Source organism: Oculina patagonica, chromosome 7 (assembly GCF_052425735.1).
Source record: "Oculina patagonica isolate OP01 chromosome 7, crgOcupat, whole genome shotgun sequence".
NCBI lineage: Eukaryota > Metazoa > Cnidaria > Anthozoa > Scleractinia > Oculinidae > Oculina > Oculina patagonica.
The window spans coordinates 6500846-6523530 of NC_135764.1; the positions used below are offsets into that span (position 1 = coordinate 6500846).

At 40.2% G+C, this 22685-nt stretch overlaps 1 pseudogene across 1 annotated transcript; it reads left to right on the forward strand.

The window, feature by feature from the left end:
• Nucleotides 1–1965: 1965 nt before the first annotated feature.
• LOC144661405 (uncharacterized) lies at nucleotides 1966–9221 on the forward strand (annotated as a pseudogene). The gene is made up of 3 exons (XR_013572269.1): nucleotides 1966–2051; nucleotides 6967–7074; nucleotides 7296–9221. The product of XR_013572269.1 is annotated as an uncharacterized LOC144661405 (transcript).
• The last annotated feature ends 13464 nt before the right edge of the window (nucleotides 9222–22685 follow it).

Here is a 22685-nt window from a genome sequence, read left to right on the forward strand (position 1 = left end):
AAAATGTAAATTGTTGCAAGAACATGTGCATGAATTAGTCGCATGTTCTGGCTTGTGTACGTTGCTAAGTAACAATCTGGTCGTTGTTCAAAAGTACAGATCACGTTATGTAGTTCAACTGAATTACGAGTAAATCTAATAAGATTGTTTGTAATCGATAAACACTCAAATCGTCTAGAATTTGGAAATGTAAAATGTATTATAAAAAATATATAAAATTGTTTGCCAACACATTGGTCAGATTTCTAACAAAGAGAATTTAAATCTAGCCAATCCAATCAGCCGTACAATAATCCCTCACAACGAATTTGATTTGATTTGCCAAATGTAAATTTCCATTGTTAAAGATCTAGGCAATAAAATCATTTGTTCCCAAAGCCACTCTTTCCTCATGTCCCAGGCTATATTGACTGGGAACATGGTTAATTTGCTGTTCCAAACGACCCCAGAATTTCCGAAAAAATAAAGACTTACTAAGAGAAAAGTCTTTTAAGCCCCCCCCACTTCAAGTCACTAGTCAGCGCCCCCCCCCCCCCCCCCAACTTGGAAAATTGCTCCGCCGTCCATGGACCCACAAGTTTACTTTGTTTTGTGGCGTAGAAGTGGGAATCTTCTCAACCTTTAATTAAAAATGCGGTATGTATAATATTGAGTGGAATAAAAAGTTTCACAAAAATTTGATAATAAGGCATATTATTATATAAACTGCAGTGGTATAGCGAGTAGAAGCAAATCGATAATAAATGGCACGCGATGCATGCAGAAGCGATGACGTTTCACAAGGGGTCTTACATAATTTTGAGGAAAGGAAATTTGTCTACTAATTCTAGGGTCTGTCCATTTCATGAGTTCGAGTTAGAATTTCGAGTTGAGTTCGATTTCGAGTTAGAATTTCGAGTTCGAGTTAAAATATCGAGTTCGAGTTGCTTGTATTGCGGTTAGCTCCACTCTGGTTTGCTTGCGGTTAGCTCCACTCCTATTTGCTTGCGGTTAGTTCCACTCCTATTTGCTTGCGGTTAGCTTTTATTTGGTTATAAGGGCGATACTATGCGTGACCAACTGGGAAATATTACCCCATAACTCGAACTCGAAATCTCTAACTCGAACTCATAAATTCGATACACTCCTAAATCTAATAGATCCCATCATATATAATTAGTCTCTTTCGTTTATACATTGTAGTGTTCCATTCTAACTGCGCGGAAGTATTTTACTTTTGTGTTTTACGCGGCGATTTTCTTGTTAAGTTAACTTAAACAGGCAAAAAGAACCTTTGTGCGATGGCATAAAGCGATGTCACGCCATCGCTTATAAAAATGGTATCACACGTGTGGATGAAAATGATATCCACACATGTGTGAGATCATTTTTGACCAATCAGCTTGCAGAATTTGCCATGTTTCAATGGTCAGTGAGCTAAACTTTATCGATATTAAGTCGAAACATCTTCGGATCTTCCTCGGCAATCTTTGGTTATTTTTGGAAAGGTTGGGAAAATGTTTTAAACATTTGTACGACCTTCGGACAATATTTTGAAAATCTTCGTTAAATGGTCGGAAATTTTCGGACTGAATCGTCATAAACATCGTAATTAGTAGGTTTTTATAATAAACAGAATAATACATTGTTATTTAGATATGAAATTTATCTTCTCGTGTTCAAATCATCAATATCCTATATATCAAATATATCGATTTGAACACTCGAAGTTAAATTTCAAATCTCTGCGCAACCATCAGTATTATCCTCTATGCAACTAATTTCAAGTCCATCATTATGTCGCTCCGTTTTCTGTGCTCAATCTCCAGTCTACTGGTTACTGAGTAACAACCAATCAGTGACACTACACGGATTTCTGTAGTGCTACGTCATCAGTCCTATCCCACAAGTCCATTCCTGATTTCTTTTCTCAAGTTTCTTCTTGGTGACGAGTAAAACTGGGCACTAGAGTGTTGATAATGGCGGCGACGGCGGCGTTGTTTGGAGCAGGGCAAAGTTAATTTGGAATCGTTAAAGTTCGTGGCACAAAGGTTCAACTTCTTTTAGTAAAGGTGAGACAAACTTGTTACCACAAAGCTTAAGATATAGCTAAACTGCAGAGTTTTTCGCATAGATAGGGGTATGCTGGTTAGTTTTTCGGGAGCAATTGCAGAATACCCCGCATTTCTAGCTACACTGTGCAGCCAGCTACTCGGCTACGCGTATACGCCGACAAAATTTATTCATAGCTCTCGAAGTTTACTAGGAAAGTGGCTACGTGTCTACGCGTCTACGCAGTCGAAATTTATTCGTAGCTCTCGAAGTTTACCAGGAAAGTGGCTACGCGTCTACGCGTCTACGCAGTCGAAATTTATTCATAGCTCTCGAAGTTTACTAGGAAGTGGCTACGCGTCTACGCGTCTACGCAGTCAACATTTATTCATAGCTTTCGAAGTTTACTAGTAAAGTGGCTACGCGTCTACGCGTCTACGCAGTCGAAATTTATTCATAACACTCGAAAATCACTCACGAACGTTTGTCTATGCCATCAAGCAAATAAAACTATTTGTGTTTCAAAATTGTGCCGAACAACGAGAAACTACAAAGTTAATAACACTGAATCGATAATTGTCAAAATCTTACCTTGTCCTGTTTCGTATAAAATGAATGTTATTGAACGGCAATAGCTTTCGACCTTCGAACAAACGGCTTTAGTTAGTTTTAGTGTGCTTCCCTTACAAATAAATAAGAGCTAACCGCAAGCAAACCAGAGTGGAACTAACCGCAAGCAAACCAGAGTGGAACTAACCGCAAGCAAACCAGAGTGGAACTAACCGCAAGCAAACCAGAGGGGAACTAACCGCAAGCAAACCAGAGTGGAACTAACCGCAAGCAAACCAGAGTGGAACTAACCGCAAGCAAACCGGAGTGAAACTAACCGCAAGCAAACTAAAGTGGACCTCACCGCGAAATACACCCGACAAAAATTTAGTCAGCGATTAAAAACACGTTGACGAGTGAGAAAATTATTCTTACTACTTTCGTTCCCAGTAGGCAGTAGCGTTTGATCCGACGGTCCGCGTAGCCATTTTAGGTGGCTACGCGGAACAGCTTTAGTTGCGGGGTATTCTGCAATTTAGCCGTTTTTCGCATAGATAGGGGTAGGCTGTTCCATTCTTTACAAGCCACCTTCAGTTAATCGTTTTATAACTGGATAAACAATATTAAAATTGGCATATCTTGTATTTCGTGAAAGCTTTTAGGAACTCTCTTTGGAAGAGAATTTTTAAAGAACAGCAGTTTTTAAATCATTTTATTCTGTAATTTAGTTACACTTTTACTCTTTTTACCTTTTTAATATTTTATCTCGTATTTCTTGTATTTTTATTCGTAATATTTCATAGTTTTAGTTTATCCATAGTTTTAATATTCGTATTGTTCTGAGTATTTTTATATTTTATTGTAAATAATTATTGAGGGCCACTGGTTTGTTAGTGTTTTTATGCTATTTTAGTGCTACCCTCGTTAAATAAAGACTTTACCTTACCTTACCTAGAGTACCACGCAGCTTAATATGACACTGAGATGCTTAACTGTTGCACCATGTTCAAAACCACAGGCCGCCCAGGCTCTCTCATTAATTATTTGCAACGGTCGTTGTCTGTTATTGTGTGATTTTGAGGGGTTTTGAGACGTTTATTCCTCACTTGCCGCTGACGCCCCCTACTAATACCAATATACTTTTTCTTTGGTATTAGTAGGGGGGTCAGCGGCAAGTGAGGAATAAACGTCTCAAACCCCCTCAAAATCACACAATAACAGACAATCAACAATAGGTAAGTGATCTTTATTTATATGGCTTACAGTTTATTGTAATTTAGGAACGAAAGATCTCAAATTCGTCAATTTATGAAGCATATTTTTCGATCGCTTGAGTCGAACCGACAACGACCGTTGCAAATAATTAACGAGAGATCCTGTTGACGATCATTGCAAACCTGCAGACTCCAGTTTATACGTTTATAGCCATAATAACGATAAATAATACTCAATAGTACTAATGGTAACACGTTATATAGATACAAGTCTGCACCTTTGCAGTTTAATTTGCAGTTTAATTTGCAGTTTTAATTTGTTGCACACTGCGTTCTACCACTGGCAAGTAGTGCATTTATCTTTTGTTTCAGATCGAACCCGGGAACACCCCCGAGGATTTGTTTTCAGGCCCAAACAAAACAAAAATCCACTAAATCCCTGGAGTATGGGGCATATTTCACATACCAATTTCCCCTACCCAGGGGCTAAGACGAAGAAAAAAATACCTGTATAAATAAAAACAGACAATTTTGTCGATTTTTCGCTCTCTTGGCACTCAGTTTGCCGAGCTGTGATTGATTCACTGTTAATAGTTTTGCTGTTGTGATACTGCCGACAGAAGTGACTGTTGTGTTCGATGTCTTGATTGTTTTGCCTTCGATCTCCATGGACAAACTTGGTGAACATGTTTCGCCTCTTACAGCGGAAACAAATGTGCATCCAGTCCTTAACCACACGCAGTGAATGTTTCTTATCTATGTCTGTTCCATCCTCTTTTGTATAAAGCAGATGGTAGTAGACTTCTGAAACTGTTGAAAGAAAAATACTTAGAATATCCAAGCCTGAGCCATGCCTTTGCATTAGTTTAAATTTGAACTTCCTTTATTTATTCTATTTATTTATTTGTTTGTTTTTCAACTTTCGTTTTATTGCTGTTTTGATCATTTAATTTCTTTATTTTATTCCTATTTTTATTTCATTAGCTGATATGAAAAGAGCTGTATTAACATTGAAAAATGTACAATGATTCTATGCTAACTTGATTTAAAATGAAGCAAATCCAAAAAACAAACATTTTCTGGGGGAAACAATTTTTTTTAGTTTAAGTTAGCAAGGTTGATTTATGGGAATTGCTGTCAAGGGGAACGGAATTTGGTATGAGTTTCCTGGCATTATTTTTTTTGTCTTATCCTTGACGATCACATCAAATAAATATGCAAGTCTTCTTTACCACACAAGGAGAATAGTCAGACATTTTAAGTACTGTGAGTACATTAATGATGAAAGATTTTGTTATATATAATGGTTAAGTGGCTTCCTCTCCACATTCATATATTACACAAGATTCTCATATTGAGTTTTAAAGTCCTCATAAATGCTGCACCATGCTACATCAGAAGCGACACATAACTGCATTATCAAACATTTTTACCTGTGCTATGATCATCCATCTAGATTTAAAATTATGTGTAATGCTATGTAGCTACAGCCCCTTTCAAGCATCGCATGCCTATGACGCTAGCCAATAACACTGAGTTTCATGGTTTCTGAGAGGCTTACTTGTGAGTCAACTCCAAGTATGTTTTTCTATAATGTTGTGTTTATGACCAATCTAACTACAGCAGTTGGAGACTGCAAATCTAGTAACACTACAGCCCTGCATTAAACATTTCACGTGCACATCAAATTTCAAACCTTTTGTTTGATGTAAGTTATTGAATGATGGTTCAATTCCCCTCCACCCAGCAAAAAATTAATATTAATAATAATAATAATAATAATAATAATAATAATAACAACAATAGTAATAATAAATAAATAAATAATAAATCAAACCTTCGTTGTTTGATATAATGGAAAATGCCAGTTATAACCCGGGAGGTCTCGGTTTCGACTCCCAGACTGGACCAACATTCAGGGTCTTAAAATAACTTAGGGGAATGTACTACATGTGCAATGACATCTGCAAATGGTTAAATATTCTAGTGTTCTCAGATAAAAACGATAAACCGTACTGGGTTGGGTGGTGGGGTGAGATCATATATATGGACGGATAGCTGCTGTCAAAGGTGCCTGATATGTGATCTCATCCCGTGACTTGAATTGTGAAGGGCATTGAGCTTTGGGAAATGCGCTATACATGAGATACTTATTCGTATTTATTCGATTAAGCGCCCAGCCTCGAATAAGCGCACACCTTGAATAAGCGCCTACCCTGAAGGTTGGAAAAGTTAACAAGCGCCCAGCCTCTAATAAGCGCCCACCCCCACGCTATCAGACATCCAGGAGGAAGTAGCAGAGAGTACGCTAGTTCACCTTAGTGTCATTTAGATTGAAATTGACAAAGTACTACTAAGAGGATTCCCTGAAGACCGTGTGTTCTTTGTATTTTACAGAAACGTACAATGAACAGTTAAAATTTGGTACATCTTCACATTTTGTTAATATTTTTTGTTGTGTTACAAAATATATTTACTATTTGCTGAAAATGGTAAAAATTTAATTAGTGCCCACTCTCAAAGTCTGAAAATTTAATATGTGTCCGGGGCGCTTAATCGAAAAAACTTTTTTGATAACTGGCTGCGTAATAGGAGGTGGCCGCTTTATAAGGCTTCCACTGTTGTTACAGCATCTTTTAAGTAGTGCTTTCTACAAAAATACATTTGTAAATAGCGGTGATAACGGCGGTTAAGGCCCTACAAAAATGCTTTCATAATTAACTTGAAGACATAACTTGAAATACATAATCGATGGTCTTACTCGTTCTTTATTTTCACACACCTTGTTCCTATTGTCCTCACACTCCTTTTCTTGATTTTCTGTGGTGAAGTCATTTTCATTTGAGAAAGAAGTTTATAAGATAATTCACTAAGTTTTGAGTTTTCTAACATTTGCACTGGAAGACTTTCAAGACTTTCTTGATATAATCTATGTATAAGGCTTTAATAAGTGATTAAGTAAACGTTTTCAGAGCATTTCTCCTTAAATTCTTCCAAGTTTAAAAAGTAAATTGCCGTTGTCTAGGCAAGACAACGTGGGCTAATCTAAAATTGATATCTGGGAAATTGCCTGTTTTGCCATAAAATCCAATATTAATTGACCCCTCCCAACAAACAGGCAATGTTATTTATTTCTTTGGATGAACCTTAACTGTTTGTTTTTGTTTACCAGGAGCAGTCTGCAAGTTTGAGGGTTGGCTCGCTTTGCATTTAAGAGTCACTTAATACTCTCTCAATTCATTAACAGTGCTGGAAACCACTCAGTGTAAAGCAATATAAAGTGAGTGTTTAACCAGTTTGAAAATGAGATTGTTTACCTTCACGCGGATTTTGAGTTGAAACATTCTTTTCCAAAATGAAACGTATTATAGCAATCATCGTTTATACGTATGGCTAATTTTTATTTACCTTTGGGACCAAAAGTTCATTATGAGGCGGGTGACATGTCTTTAAAGACATTAGTAATTAAAATTACTAAATACCATTTCCATTACGTTATAGGAAGCTTACTTATCTCACACGACCAAAGTATTCGCTATCACAAGATACCTGGTAAGAAAGCTAAGGAGATTAGCTCCTCTCACCAAACTAACCAAATGCAACAACGAGAAGACCTGCAAAAAGGAAAGAAGTCTCATATATGCCAACAGTGTGGCAAGTGTTTCAACCAATCAGGACATCTCCAGCAACATAAACGAATACACACAGGAGAGAAACCATTTACATGCAACCACTGTAGCAAGTGCTTCAGTGATGCCTCGAATCTCCGGAAACATGAAAGAATACACTCAGGAGAGAAGCCGTTTACATGCGAAAAGTGTGGCAAGTGCTTCAATAATTCGGGAAATCTCCGGCAACATAAACAAATACACACAGAAGAAAAACTGTTTAAATGCAAACATTGTGACAAGTGCTTTCGTCGTGCAGGAACTCTCCAGCAACATGAAAGAATACACACAGGAGAGAATCCGTATACGTGCAAACAGTGTGGCAAGTGCTTCAGTCAAGCAGGACATCTCCTGCGACATAAACGGATACACTCAGGAGAGAAGCCGTTTACATGCGAAAAGTGTGGCAAGTGCTTCAATAATTCGGGAAATCTCCGGCGACATAAACGAATACGCACAGGAGAAAAGAAGTCTCATACATGCCAACAGTGTGGCAAGTGTTTCAGCCGAGCAGGAACTCTCCAGCGACATAAACGAATACACACAGGAGAGAAGCCATTTACATGCAAACAGTGTGGAAAGTGCTTTAGGCAAGCAGGAACTCTCCAGGAGCATAAACTAATACACACAGGAGAGAAGCCGTTTACATGCAGTGTGGCAAGTGCTTCAGGACAGCAGGACATCTCCAAGAACATAAACGAATACACACAGGAGAGAAGCCGTTTACGTGCAAACAGTGTGGCAAGTGCTTTAGTCAAGCAAGCACTCTTCAGCAACATAAACGGATACACACAGGAGAGAAGCCGTTTACGTGCAAACAGTGTGGCAAGTGCTTCGGTCATGCACGAACTCTCCAGCACCATGAAAGAATACACACAGGAGAGAATCCGTATACGTGCAAACAGTGTGGCACGTGCTTCAGGCAAGCAGGACATCTCCTGCAACATAAACGGATACACACAGGAGAGAAGCCGTTTACGTGCAAACAGTGTGGCAAGTGCTTCAGTCAAGCAAGCACTCTTCAGCGACATAAACTAACACACACAAAAAGCCAAACCAAAAGAAGGCCTGGGCAGCTTGAGGCAGAAAAGCTAACACCCTGTAGTTCAGTGTCTGTCTCTGAGTGTGACGGCAATTCTCCCACAGACACATCCTCTTTACAGGTTCCCAGTCCAACTGACCAGGTTCAAACATACAGCTGTTGGATTTGTCAGGAAGAATTAAGTAGTCGTGCTTTACTGGTTGAACACTATAATAATCATATGAAATATATTGATTGCACACAGAGAAGCAGTTTTTGAAGAATTGTGTAAGAAGCAAGGGCCTAGTTTTCCGTTCTTGTGGCTTTCGGTTAACACTACATTTGGGCAGTTGTCACTTTCGGAGGCCCAAAATTTTGCAAAATTTGGGCAAACTGTGGTGAAGGGTATAATGAATGTATTACTTGTGTTGGTTTGTTGCATAGTTAACTGAAAGGTTATCTTTTGGGTTTTAGGTGGAAATGTCTGACATAAGTGACCGGTTTATTACATTTTATTTAATTACTGGAAGTACGTTTTTTCGACGTTTTTGTTGTTGTTAAGGATCGCAGCTGTGGTGTCCCACTATTGTTTTATCTTTGCATTCGTTCAAACTGTGAATGAGTTATTGACTATTCTGAAATTGTATCAACTTTTGACAGTTCAACGGCGAGTAATTTTTGTTCACGAAGCCTGGGAAAAACTCACCAAGAACTGTTACATTCGCTAATAAAAAAACAGAGGTGAACAATTTCACTGTTCGTCTACTGATGTCTCTGTAATAACAGCCTGCGCCTAATGCTAGAAGGGGCTTTGTCACGAATTTTAACAGATATTTTTGAGCAACCAAAATTTATATTTGTATTGTAGGAAATCTTAAAATAACAGTCCGTTTTTATTAACAATCGCTATAGAGCGGTTTTCATTTGAGTGTCGAAAGTAATTCACGTTTGCATTGGATTTGCATTACTACGCTTTGTGATTGGTTTAAAACTTTCGCGCCACTTTCTCGGCCAATCAGAAGTAAAACCAAAACCAATCACGACTCGCGCGCGCACGTTTTCCCGCGCTTGGTACCGGCTACATGTATTTGCTTCGAGTTTTGATTGGTTTACTGAATTTTCTGTGTCTTTTGTGATTGGCTAGAGTGATTACATTGGTTTTGGTTTTGCGACACTCAATAGAAAACTGCTCGATTACAGCACTGAAACTGTTAACAAGCGTCTTGCTGCGGATGGCTTGGAAATGAAAATGGTAAGCAACTTGAAAAATTCAGGCTAGAATTTTCAAGTTCTCTCCGCGCGTCTTCAAAAAAAAATCCGCATATTAATAAGGTTATATTTTCCGTTAGGCATTCAAACACAGTGTTTCTCATGGGTAAAGTTGCCTGTCACTATTAGGCATTATTCACGATAACCGCCACGTTTGATTTCGCGATTAATGCAAATTAGGCACGTGATTTTTGAGGGAATTGTTTGGCACCCATTAGTCTATAGAAGACTATGGTGTCGCGCTGTGGATGATAGTTATAGAACAGCGTCTGCTGTGGCTGGTAAGGCCGATTCAGGGTGGCAGTCTTTGTCCACACTGGAAATAGATGTAGTCTGTCAAAGTTGTGTCTCCCTGGCTTTGGGCTTTTCTTCAAGCAGGTTCGCTACCGTAGGCTAGGGGAGCAGGGATGGCGCAGTGGTGAGAGCGCTCGCCTCCCACCAATGTGGCCCGGGTTCGATTTCGTCCCGGTGCCATATGTGGGTTGAGTTTGTTGTTGGTTCTCGCCTTGCTCCGAGGGTTTTTCTCCGGGTTCTCCGGTTTTCCTCCCTCCTGAAAAACCAACATTTCCAAATTCCAATTCGACCTGGACAGAGGACCCGCATGGGCCACTTCCGGCTATGCCAACCCTGAAACCCTCTGAGGGGGTAAACGAGTCTGAATAGACAAATTTCAGCTGGTTTCTTATTGTTTTTATAGCGTACTTTGGTTTCAGTTTTATGGTAAAATACTCTAAGTTTTATCGTCCTATGAGTAAATTTTTGGTAATTAATGTTTGCACTGATATGCTCGAATTTTCAGCGGAATCCGTCTAAAGGAGCTGTCACGAAGATTTTAGATTCTTGGTCTAAACGGTTCTGAAATAGGCAATGATGCTTTTCGTATTGTAATGCAAATTAGTCACGTTGTCTGCCAGGGGACAAGCATTGAAATGATGCCTTTCTGCGATAAAATCACATTTGAGAGCCATTTTATGGGATAATGATGTCATTATTAAATTAAGGTTAGTTTGAAATAGTTACTCGTTAACTTGGCTTGTTAACTAGGCAAGCCATTTTCTTTTTATTGAAAGCGCCGAAAATGCATGCGTAAAATTTTGAATACTATTCACAACACTCATAATGATATGCGAAGTTGAAATACACTTAATAATGGGTATTTCATGGCTAATTTAGCAGTCTCACGTGCAATTACGTAACTGCCAATGATAAATTCTGGTTTGGCGCGAAAATAATTCATTCTAGCTCAGTTTTCAGCGGAGCCACGAAGAGGTGAACTCTTTTCGTATTGAGATACGACCCACGCGATTTTCCTTGTACAAGTTCGTTATGGCTGAAGGTCAACCTGCAGAACCTGAAGTTCAGCTTCTTGGTGATTCTGTGGAACCAGTCGGAAATGGGAATGAGAACGCGGGTCAATCTCAAGAGCTGGAGATAGTTGCCTTTCAGTCGTTATTTGACATTGCGTTGTATAATTTCTTGTCTGTTGTATCTTCTAGGTTTTCTTATACAGCGAAGTTGAGAGGCTGCTGAAAGGATTTGGGATGGTCCACTGAAGTCTGTTATCGAAACTGCTGGAACGGTTGTCGATTTATTCGGCGTGGCTAGTTAATGAACTAGCCGTTGGCGTCTAGTTCAACTAGGGGAACGCCGCGGACTCGCTCATTTGTATTTCCTTCGGCTTATGTTGTCGTTGGATGGTTACAAATGGTACAAGCGAGAGAGCCGATTTATTTCGGCGGTGGCTAGTTGGTGAACTAGCGGTCGGCGTCTAGTTTAATAAACTAGGGGAACGCCGCGGACTCGCTTATTTGTATTTCCTTCGGCTTATGTGGTCGTTGGATGGTTACAAATGGTACAAGCGAGAGAGCCGATTTATTTCGGCGGTGGCTAGTTGGTGAACTAGTGGTCGGCGTCTAGTTTATCTAGGGGAACGCCGCGGACTCGCTTATTTGTATTTCCTTCGGCTTATGTGGTCGTTGGATGGTTACAAATGGTACAAGCGAGAGAGCCGATTTATTTCGGCGGTGGCTAGTTGGTGAACTAGTGGTCGGCGTCTAGTTTATCTAGGGGAACGCCGCGGACTCGCTTATTTGTATTTCCTTCGGCTTATGTTGTCGTTGGATGTTTACAAGTGGTACAAGCGAGAGAGCCGATTTATTTCGGCGGTTGCTAGTTGGTGAACTAGTGGTCGGCGTCTAGTTTAACTAGGGGAACGCTGCGGATTCGCTTATTTGTATTTCCTTCGGCTTATGTTGTCGTTGGATGTTTACAAGTGGTACAAGCGAGAGAGCCGATTTATTTCGGCGGTGGCTAGTTGGTGAACTAGCGGTCGGCGTCTAGTTTAACTAGGGGAACGCCGCGGACTCGCTTATTTGTATTTTTCTTCGGCTTATGTTGTCATTGGATTTTTACAAGTGGTACAAGCGAGAGAGCCGATTTTAATATTTCGGCGGTGGCTAGTTGGTGAACTAGCGGTCGGCGTCTAGCCTAGTTAGGGGAACGCCGAGAACTCGCTTATTTGTATTATTTCCTTCGACTAATGTGGTCGTTCGATGTTTACAAATGGTAGAAGCGAGGTGGCCGATTAATTTCGGCGGTGGCTAGTTGGTGAACTAGCGGTCGACGTCTAGTTTAACTAGGGGAACGCTGCGAGCTCGCTTATTTGTATTATTTCCTTCGACTGGTGTGGCCGTTGGACATGCGTTGGATGTTTACAAACGACAAGCGGGGTAGCCGATTTATTCGGTGGGGCTGGTTGGCGAACTAGCGGTTGGCGTCTAGTTGAACTAGGGAAACGTCGCGAGCTTGCTTTATTCGTGTTATGTTTATAATACTAAGTGCTTTACACATCAAGTTGTGAGATGAGTTAGAGTCTGTTTGTCTCTTTATGGAGATTGCGTGAGAAGGTTAGACAATTGAAGCAATCAGTGGAGTTGGTTACCATTGCGTAACCCGAAAATCTCGTAGAACGGATTTTGACCTATGCGGCCCGCCCGCTGTCAGAATTCAACAGATATGAAGTTCTGGAGATGCTAGAGACCCTGCATAACAAAGCTGCTGATGGCAACCATGATAGGAAGAAATACTATCGGCTCGTCCATCAGACAGCCAGAGAGAAGGGGATTCGTCGAAAGACCACTTCAAAGACCTTGTTATGCGCCTGTTGGGAGATAAGGACCATGAGAAGGTCCCCCTTGTGTGTAAAGTAGAGAAGTCAAATCGTAAGAAATCTCAGCTGGAGAGGGAGGATAGAGGTGCCGGTGTGGCACGTTCCTCACTTTCTTTCAACATACGATGTTATTCTTGTAATAGGCGGGGTCATATTGAGGCTAACTGCCCTGAAAATAGCAAATCTTCTTTCAAATCAGACAAGTAGATTGTGTCAGATCGCACCAGTGTTATTAAGGTCGTTGGACACCTTGGCGAGGCTGTGTGCTGTAATAATGTTTTTCTTCGCAATAGTAAACAGGCCTTTGTGTGTGTTGAAATCAATCTAGTGCATATTTTACTCTGTCTTGTCAACATAGTTTTAACGTCTTTGAAAAAGGGGTATCCTTGATTCAAGGGCCCTCCAGCCTCGCTGGTCAAAGCTGTTATCTCTCTGCTGACTTTGACGGGGGTGGTTTTTAAATCATGATGGACCTTCGACTTCGGGAGTTTCAAGACAAAGAAATTGAAATTCCAATGTCTTGGGTTGATTGTTACGGAAACCCCGTCGGGGTCGGGGTTGGTAGAGAGATGACAGCCTGTGACCATGATAGATTACAGAGAATACAGATGGGAGAGCTAATTGGTGATATTTCGGAGTTGTTGTCTCGCGACCCAAAATGCTTTCGAGTATTGGCAGTACATCGCAAAGGAGAGCTCTTCTCCGCAGTAAGCATAGATGCTCGGATGGATAAGGGACAAGGTCTCGATTCAGCCGTTTTTCAAGCACTTTAAAGGAGAATCATACGATTCAAACGAGCCTCCCATGAAGGTGTTTAAGAACAATGTATCATGCAAGCCCTTTGTGTCATTTGTGGAGGACACTCTCATTGCGCGGTTGGAATCAGGAGCCATTTCGTTGTTGGGGAAAGTGGGTGTGGTCGACCCTCCGTATGTTTTTCCTCCTATGGCTTTAACGGGACCTGCAGAGTTACAGACAGTCATGCACTGTGGTGGTGCTTGACATGTTTCCTAAAAAGTATTGGTGGCCTATTCTTGTAAGCAAAGCCTTTAAGAGCAAACACCTGGCTGTACGGGGCGATGGCAACGCTCTCTTGGTTCCGTCCAGAAATGGTTGGTTACCTCACAAAGGCATTTTTGGAGATCTGTGGGCTTTTGCTGTATGTTTTTTAGGTGCTTCTTGATATACATTTTAACATGTTGGGTTGCTGGTGTGTGGTGTATGATACGATATTTCTCTCCTTGTTTGTAAGAGCTTCCAGTCATGGCAAAGTTGTTTGTTCAGTCAGTTAATGTCCAACTTGTGGTCACGCTAATGACTTTGATAATGACAACGCCTATTAAGGACTGCTCTGATGCTGTAGTTATCCTTGATGAAATTGAAGCGAGACTGCAACAGTTACTTAATTATGACCAGGCGACCAGTTACAAAAAGCAAAAAGACTCTCTTCAGAGGGAACTTGAGGCTTTTCTTAGTGCTCTGCCGGGTTTTGTTACCTTGGCGACTGTGACTCCTAGGGACTTGTGTCGTTTTCTGATCTTTAAAGACAGACATTGCAAAACACAAGTACACCGCAATAGTTGTGAATTCTTGGGTCAGCGTGGTAGACACTTATGTGGCTGCCCTCTAAGACGGTGGACTCATACATATAGGAAAGTTAAGATCGATTTCCCATTCGATAGGTCGAGATGGGGAGTGGGATAAGCGGCTGGGTCTTGGTAACCCAGCTTCTGATAAACTGGTGAAAGATAACCTTCGTCTTGTCACAGCAGAGCAGTTGAGGGCCTGTGTTACCCCAAAACAAGCCACGCCCTTCTTTGTGGATAAATTGACACAGTTATCGAAGTATCTTGGAGGCGAGTTGGCAAGGGCAAAGACGAAACGTGATCGTTTTTATTATTGCACGTGACCGAGCGTACTTTAAGTCGGCGTTCTTTAATGGGGACCGGCCAGGAGACCTCGGCCAGGTTAAAGTTTCGGAAACTCTTCGTTTTTCCCAATGACGATGAGCTCTTATTTAACAAGAACATTGAGAAGCTTGAGAAGCTTAAAATCGGGCGCTTTGCCTTGAAAGGCAGGGTTCAGTACAGCAGAAACCACGAAGCAGTTACTTAAGTAGCACTCAGTCCGACTGTGTTTGTGTAAGTCACAGGGCTTGCATGAGCTGTATTAGTGTGCATAATATAAAATCTAGAACGTTGTCGAGATTGCATTATTACTTAATGACATGATGGTTTCAATTTATAAATGTATTTCACACAATACAAATAAACGATTGAAGTAGACGACTAGAAAATGTAAAGTTTTAAGACTTTGCAAAGTGCAGTGTATTGGTAATACTGTAAGGTGCGGTTTCACCTGAAGGTCGTGTGCTTTTCGGTATTTTCCAGGCATTGCACTTTGATGGGACAGTACTACAACTGTTTACCGGGGGAACTACTATTGTCAAGAAAATGATCACAACTTGTTGATGAATGATTGAACATTTGTTTCATACCATTACTGTAATAGCAATTGATGAAGGCTTTTAGTCCTTAACTAAGGACTGGGAAATACTGAAACCCATTATCAGCCACCTTAAACGGAAATATCTTGTTGGTGTTTCAAGGAATCCAAGGAAACTTCACTCATCCCATGTATCTATGTATTGCGGTATTTTGTAATTTTTTGAGTGATTTTTGGGGATGTTTGGCAGGTGATAGTTTTTTTTAAAAGAATTAGTAAAATTTAGACAACTAAGAAATATTGAAAATTTAATGTGAATTTAACATTGGAATTTGAAGTTAGAAATTGGCAGACGGACACCAAGCAGTCTTGTGACATCCTGGAGTGTTTTTGCATCGGGGTCAACTGTGTGATGATGTTTCCATTTTTTTCTTCAATCCCCACTGATAAAGAACTGTTGTTGGTGTTATGTTGGTGTTATCACATGTCAAGCCTTTAACAAGGTATGAAAGAACACAAGGATTTAAATTATTCTGGTGCTCAATTTTTGCGTAACTAAAATTAATGTTACTCAAATTCCTGATGGATTCTGTCTTAAACTGTTACGAGCTTAGTATTTCCAAATTATTGCATGTCAATGTAAGGCAAGACAAGACATGCCTTGGTTCTTATGTAATTCTCTTAAAAACATATAAGATATTGACTATAATTTTGTCTGTGCTATGGCAATTCACAGTGGGGTGGTCTTGATGTGTCTTTAACTCGTGGACTGGACTGGACTAGTAAAACGCGGACTAGTAAAACGCCGACTTGTAAAACGCCTCTAGACACTTCCTTGGCCACAATCATCTTACGGCTCTCTTCAATACATAATGTCTCAAAAAAACAGTAACCTCAGAAAGAAGTCAGAAGCAAATAAGGTCGAAAGACCGAATTTGAACATATAACGGCAAATGTTCCAATTTCACGAACGTAGGAGTCGTGTAGGCCCGTCACCTTTATTTACCACATACTGCCCCCAAATTAAAACAGTACCCTCAGAAAGAAGTCAGAAGCAAATAAGGTCGAAAGACCGAATTTAAACATTTAACGGCAAATATTCTAATGTCACGAAGGTAGGAGTCGTGTAGGCCCGTCACCTTTATTTACCATTGACTGTTGATTTCTGGACGGGCCCCGTTCTACCTCGTGCAAGCAATACAAACGACTGCACTCAACAGACGTCAAGTAGTGGAAAGAAAGAAACATATGCAAACAACTCATAGCATCAATCCCGTTGTTTTAGTAGGGGTTTGCAGAACGAACATGTGCTATACTGCAAAAACATCTCCACGCTAAAACAGACCATAGAGTGCTCAAAAAAGCTAGAAATATACCGTCGAAGAAACACACAAGAGCTTCAAACACAAATTGTTTCGCTCGCTAAAAAGTTTAGTTTTATCCGATTTACAAGCGCTTGTTTTACAAGTCCGCGTTCTACAAGTCCGTGCTTAACAAGCCCTCGTTTTACAAGTCCGCGTTTTACAAGTCCGCGTTTTACTAGTCCGCGTATTACAAGTCCGCGTTTTACTAGTCCGCGTTTTACTAGTCCGCCTTTTACAAGTCCGCGTTTTACCTGAGTCCGCGTTTTACTAGTCCGCGTTTTACAAGTCCGCGTTTTACCTGAGTCCGCGTTATACCAGTCCGCGTTTTACAAGTCCGCGTTTTACTAGTCCGCGTTTTACTAGTCCAGTCCAGTCCTCGAAATACAGTATGCCAAAACTCCCCGCCCTCTAAAGGTAAGTCCTTGACGGTTCTTGTCGTTTTTCGGTGCCTATTCATCTTCGGCATCTTTCTCATCCACCTCTCGTTCTGTCCTGTGTCTGTCATCACACGAAAGAAAAGCTGATTCTCAAAAAATCTGCCACAAAAGGAAATTGACAAAAACAATATGAAAACCATATATCGAAAGTTTCTTATTCTAAAATTTTATCATACGTCTTAATTCAGAGCTACAAAGAAGTTCCTCCTTTTGAGTTATTGATACTGTTCTTACAGTACCTCTTTCCACTAGCGAAATTTTACAAAATTCCTTCGCGGCGAAAAGGTAGCGCGAATCCAGAACAGACTCCAATCGAGAGTGGGTTAATTCTAGATTACTATTAATTAACTATTACAACATTCATTTTTAAAATAGTTTCCCAAGCCGACTAAGCTAACTAAACGTCGAGTGTATCTTTCAGTAAACAAAACATGCCGTTATGACGCCGGAAATCCAGCTCACGCATACTATACCCCGTGACTCACGCAAACCTCCGACTTACGTGCTACTACAGTCATTCCTTTCTAAACATTTTTTTTTGACCACCACCGTACCTTTCTACCCAAAAAACTCATGAAACCGCCCGGTTTTAACCTGTTTTAACCTTTCAAAAATTAGAGCGTTCGAAACTAAATAAGATCAACATACAGCCGTTTACCAGCACTCTTTAAAACTCCTGAAACCCTTCAAAATCAGGCAAAATAAATCTTTGAAATAACCTTTATCAATGTTTCTTATTTTTTATTCAGTTCTATAAAATGCCTTTCATACACTACTGTCAAACAAAAATTTCAATTTCCTTAAAGTTTCAAGACAAAAGAATAACAAATATTTCGTGCACAATGTAATTTGATTAAGCCAATATTATCACGTCTAAAAATACTTCAAGCAATTCAGTGAAAACCCGTTTTTTCGTATCAACGAAAACCACTTTCGAATAATCAATACATGAAAATAACAATAAGATCAAAAGGAAGAAAGGAACCTTTCTAATTATTTGAAGACTTTCAAAGCCGTGATATTATGCATCCAATCCGCGATAAAATTTAATTACAACAAAATCCAAGTTCTCATTTTGAAGTCCATTTTTTTCAGTTGATACCTTTATCCAACTTGTGAAAAATTCCATTCAAGTTCCTATTAATACTGTACATTCCCAATGTTTTGCTCGGGTCTTCAGAAGCGTCTTACTAACCAAATCTAAAATAATTCCAAAACATGCTGTACAAACATTCTACTCTTTGTGACAAACGACTTGACGACCAATTGTTCAGAAATGAAAATCGACACAGTTCTTGCTAAATAAAAAAAAAAGTTTTACGGCGGAGTCAGGCTCAAAAAATATACCGCAAGATCACACCCCCATTCATAGTCAGAAACCAGCAAACCATCTAGTTTGCTAAAAAAAACACTGCAATTTCACAATGGTGAATATCAGTACAGTATGGGGCCCAGTTCTCGGCCGGGTCCAGTTCTCGGCCACTTTGTGTTTAACGCGTTTTTTCACACTCCAGTTGAATTAAAAGAAAAAGGTATTTCCTTCAAACGATAGACTGATTCATGTGCTTTAAGTATCTTGAGTTTGATCGTTCAATTCGATATAGAAAGCTCACACGTCGAGTTTACGCGGAGGTAGGTGAATTTGCATTCTCGAAAAATTTGTTTGTTTACGGCTCCTTAAAATTCATGGATGTAGTTAAATTCGTATTTTATCCAAAAGCCCCCACCATACGAGCTAATTTTTGCCATGTGAAACGTAGAATAATTCAGCTTTCTGCTTTAGTTAACTTTTCGTTGAACCGTTGTATTTTTTGGTCTTAATTTACTTCGAAATTTTTTCTTGCGACGTTTGCGTATTTGCCAGTTCTCGGCCACCCTGCTCGCTATCACAGCTTAGCGCTTGGTTTTTAATATAATTTCATCTGCTGCTGCCAGAATGAAAGAAATAAATGTTTTAAAAATAAAGTTCAATCTTATCTCTAAGTTTTGAGCTGACTCTTGTCTTGTCTATTATTTCTACAACACCTAAATCTTTCAAGACCTTTTCACTGCAAAATAAACCATCTAAATGCACGGGTCACACAATGCGGTTTTGCCAGAACCTGCACATAGGCAACTAGGCGCGTTAAAATCCTTCTTTTCTAAAGTAAAACAAAGCCTCATAAAAATAATTTGGGATCGATATAACATAAATAGGTTTACAGAGTGATTTTATGACTGTGAAAATTAATTGAGCATTTTTTTACAGATAATTACGCACAAGCTTTTTAGTGGCCGAGAACTGGGCCAAGGTGGCCGAGAACTGGGCCCACAAATGGAGCTTTTATTTTTATTATTGCTCGGGCAAATTAATTTTTGACCGGTCGATAGCTTTACACCAAAAAGCTGAATAATGTAGCTAGCTCTGGGAGAAATTTCAAGTTCCTGCGGTTCTTCTGAGGTAAGAAATACAAGTTTACGTCAAAAGTGGCCGTGAACTGGGCCCCATACTGTACTTTGCCCCGTAAGCTTTTTTCTCTGTCCTTCCGCCGAAGCAAAAAAACACAACCTGATTACACATTAACCCAAAAGTCGACCACGTGTGCCTGCAACGATTTCCTGTCAAAACTAAAATGAAAACCATTGCGGTATGCGTCACCCGTAGCGGTTTTGTAGCAACCCCAAGCTATCCCCTTGTTTTTGGCCGACAGGAGACTATGCTCTAGGACGACCAAAGGGTAAACTATAAATCGGCCACGCCCGATTAATTATGTCTGGTTGTGCGATAACGTTGGCCCTTACAGGGGCGGATCTATCTGAGATTATTGAACACGTGGGCTGGGCCAGGAGGCATACCGCTTTATATTACTTCAGTTGGCCAAAGTGCTGAACCATGATGGTGCGTCAGGACGCCTTGCTATGCCCTCTGCTGAGAATGTGGTGACTCCTTGGTAAGATGTGAATCAGCTGAATCGTTGTGTGTGCGCTTTTCCAGCTAGTGAGCAAAGGAAACGCCCAGCAGAATGAGAATACATTGGGGTTTGGTACGGATTTGTGTTAAGAGTGTTGTTTGTGACGAATAAACCTTTGCGCCATCGTTTTTTTCCTGAGAAAGATGTTGTTACAGAAGTACACAACGGTCTAGTTGATTATAATTGCAAAATGTGTAGGTGTGTTTCACTGTACTTAGAGCTTTTAAGTTAAGTATGAGAGAGATTTGAGGATTGAGGATTGGGGAGAGTTGTAAGGGGTTGAATGCCGCTGTGCAACAATTATCGACTGTTAAAGAGACAGTGAAGGCTGCTGGGCGCTGATCAATCATTTTTCCCACACCTTATTACAACTGAGCATGAATATGAATGTTGCTGAATAGAATACTATTTGAAATATCTCACTGTAAATCCGTAATTCATTTGTTTAAGTGACCCCGCAATTGAATTATAAAGCATTCTCGAGAGAGAAATGCGAAACCTCTTAAAAGAGCTAAAACGCGTGTTATTTTATTTTGAACTATTAAACGCGAAACGTCCGTTTTAACTAGAATATCAGGGTCGTAACCAGGTATATGGGATCAGGGATCACAACCTTGGGATCGGGATCATGGACCCGGGATCCCGGGTCACACGCAATGGCATGTCATGGGACCCGGATTGGCCAATCAGATGGGATCGGAATGGAATCAGGGATCAAATGTTGCCACATTTTAGGGATCAGGAATCAAAATTTAGAGCTAAAATTTGGGATCAGCGATGAAAAAATATACCTGGTTACGACCCTGAGAATATGGACAACGTCAAATTTGGTTTTGTCTCGCGGGGTCAGCTAACCTGCGATCAGGCGTTATTTTTCTCGCGGCCGTGTAGTTAACCTCCCTCCGCCGCGAAAAAGAAGAAAGCCTAATCGCAGGTTAGGGGTCAGCTCCCAGCTGAAGCTTCGATTAGTTCTTCTTAACTGTACCAAAAATACAACCATGACTATGTGAGCTCTTTTTGGTAGCTTTAATTTTGCCATTTTTGCTCTAATGTTCAGCGGAAACCGTCTTAAAATCTTTTCAAGTGTGGATATGAAACTTTAAAAAATTCAAAGACAAACAAAGATGAGCTTATCAAAGACTAAAGCTGTGTTCACACTAGGCTGAAACTTGATAAGTCTGATCACGAATGAAACATGTTTCGTTGTGAAAAGTGTCCACATCAGTCAGTGCATTGCGCGAATCATGACTGAAACATGATTAGTCTGATCATGATTGAAACTACGAGGTAGTTTCAATCATGATCAGACTAAACACGTTAAAAATGGTGGACATGCGGTGAGGAGGCGAGTGCCCAAAAGCTTAAAAATTGGGCCTTCTTTGAGCTTCGATTTTCTAGGGGACCAAATGCTTATTTAAAATATGGGATAATGGAACGATACAACAGGAATTATCGGCGATGGGTAGGAAGCAAAATATTTGGCAGAACATCGCCACGAATGTTTGTAAACGACGGCGGATGAAAGCGCACAGTATTGCAATGCAAAAACAAATACTGAAAAATACTGTCTCCTTGCTTAACGCTTGAAAATCTTGTTCCAACGAAGGGCTTGAAAATACATAGAAGGACAAAGTCTTAATGGAAACTTAATTGTAATTTCGAGCTATATTTTTCGGTTAAAGTGTACAAGATTTATTCCTCAGTAGCTTCACTCATTCACAAGATGCGCAGAGAACACCAAGGTGAAGATATTACGTGAATATTCAGTGCCGTAGCAAGGGGAGGGGCCGGGGGGGGGGGGGGGGCCCAGTTTTTTTCCCAAAAAGGAAAAACAGACCTGTATAAAATGTTGAAAATAAAATTTTATCTCCCGAGAGGTTTGAAACAATAACATTTGTACTTTTTTTCATTTTTTTAACGTACGTAGGGTGATGCACAACAATGTTAAACGGCCAAAAACTAAAAAAAACCAGAAATTAAGACCAGAACGTACTATGATGACTTTGAAAGGTGAAAAATTTGCTGTTTTCAAGAGACATAGACAGTCGGTTTTCTATTTTATAATTTACGTTGCAAGTGTTATACTCTCTTCAGTGGTTTGCTGAGACAGTGTAGGAACTAAATAATTCGCGATATGCGTAAATCACAAATAGCTCTTGGAGAACGTTGGACATAGCATTTCCAAGCTTCTAGATTTCAAAATTTTCTGAGGGGGCATGCCCCCAGACCCCCCCTAGCGGCTCGCGCTTCTGCCGGGCGCTCGAGTGCCCCCCCCCCCCACTTATTTTACCCTTGCTACGGCACTGATATTTCAAAGGAGAGCAAAATGTATTTAGTTTTTAACGATTTGTCCATGTCACATGGAATGAGTTTGAAAACGTCTGCCAGATAATGATAACTCACGATAATACATCTTTTTCGGTTACTTTAGTGGACTGTTATAGTCATTTTTAACAAAGCTAGACCACGATTTTAAAGTTTCCATTAATATAAATCCCCCGGGGGGGGGGGTACTCCCATATATTTCGGATAGGGGTGTGCCGCCAAGGTTCTTAAACCCTGACCCT